We start from the raw sequence: 1,322 nt of genomic DNA, 5'->3' as shown, positions 1-1,322 counted from the left end.
TACTGCACTGAACAAAAACCATCCAGATGGTCATGCCCAGCTGTTACATGTCTGCATTGCATCAGAATAAAATTTTTACATTTAAATAGAAGGAGGAGGAGGAGGAGAAGAAGAAGTTGGTAATGCAAGATCAGGAGGACGACAGGGAGAAGAAGAGCTGAAGAACTGAGAATTACTTATAGTTGAGACTTTCAAACAGTGTGAGTTGAGGTGGTGTTTTCCATGACAGGTACGACCTGTTTAGTGTGCCATTTTTGGCATAGTGTAAGTAACATGTGAAGGAAGGGAAAACAAAATGGAATAAAAATGGAAGACTGAATGGTAAGACTATTTTCACTTTCTGGACCTTATAACTATGAATAGATTATTCTCATTGCAAATGATGGTCAAATAGTAGGGTTTGATTATGACCTATGCCACCCAAAGCCATTTTTAAGTCCTTTTTTTTACTTGCAGTTATTATTGTTTGCTTTTTGGCCCTTAAGTTGTCAGACATATGTGTTATGCAAATGTTTGATATTGTTTAGATGCTTCTGTCTCCTACCCTTTCCAACCTCTCATAATATAGATCCTTTACCAACATAAGAAATTAATAGATAGGGATACTCCTGCTATCCAGATAATGGCCTAGTGGTGCTACTCATCTCTGTTTTAATGTCTTGGGGTAATGCTTGGTAAATATACATCAAAAAATAAGCCAATTATTAAACGATTGTTACCTTGTTTGTTGTGGCATGGGAATAAAGTATGGACAATTTTGGAATTCCAAGGACGGAGAATAGAAGTTAATCATGAGCCTGGTATAATAAGAGAACATTGAATGTATAGCTTACCCAATAGAAGATGAACAAATAAAGGCATTACCCACAAGAAAGAACCCCAGGTCAAGGAGATCCTCATTCCAAACACAGGGGAGATAAATGTGAGCACAGTTTGCACTTCCTGTTTTCTTCCTTGTGGCAAAAGTGAAACACTGATTCTGGCCATGATGGTGTCACATTTCTGCCAGGAATCAAATACATACAAGCAAACAAACAAACAAACAAATAAATAAACAACAGCTGCCCAGGACCACAGGTACAGGTTACTCAAATTCCTGTTCCAATGTAGAAGCAGGTGCATGAAGTTTTATAGTTTTAGATAACACGAACTTCATACATCAGCTCAAGTTCATTCAGTGTTCATTAGAGAAGCAGATATAGCAAGGTGTTGGAAGCTTTGGCTAAAATGCTATATGAGTCTTCAGGTTGGTAGGAGCTTGTTTTAAAATCTTGGATATAGAAATCAGTTTTATGATATTTTGCTTATAATGATTTTTGATA

This window comes from Mus pahari, unplaced genomic scaffold, assembly GCF_900095145.1.
Source record: "Mus pahari unplaced genomic scaffold, PAHARI_EIJ_v1.1 scaffold_11069_1, whole genome shotgun sequence".
Taxonomy (NCBI): Eukaryota; Metazoa; Chordata; class Mammalia; order Rodentia; family Muridae; genus Mus; species Mus pahari.
The sequence above is the reverse complement of the archived record's forward strand: the minus strand, read 5'-3'. Positions refer to the sequence as shown.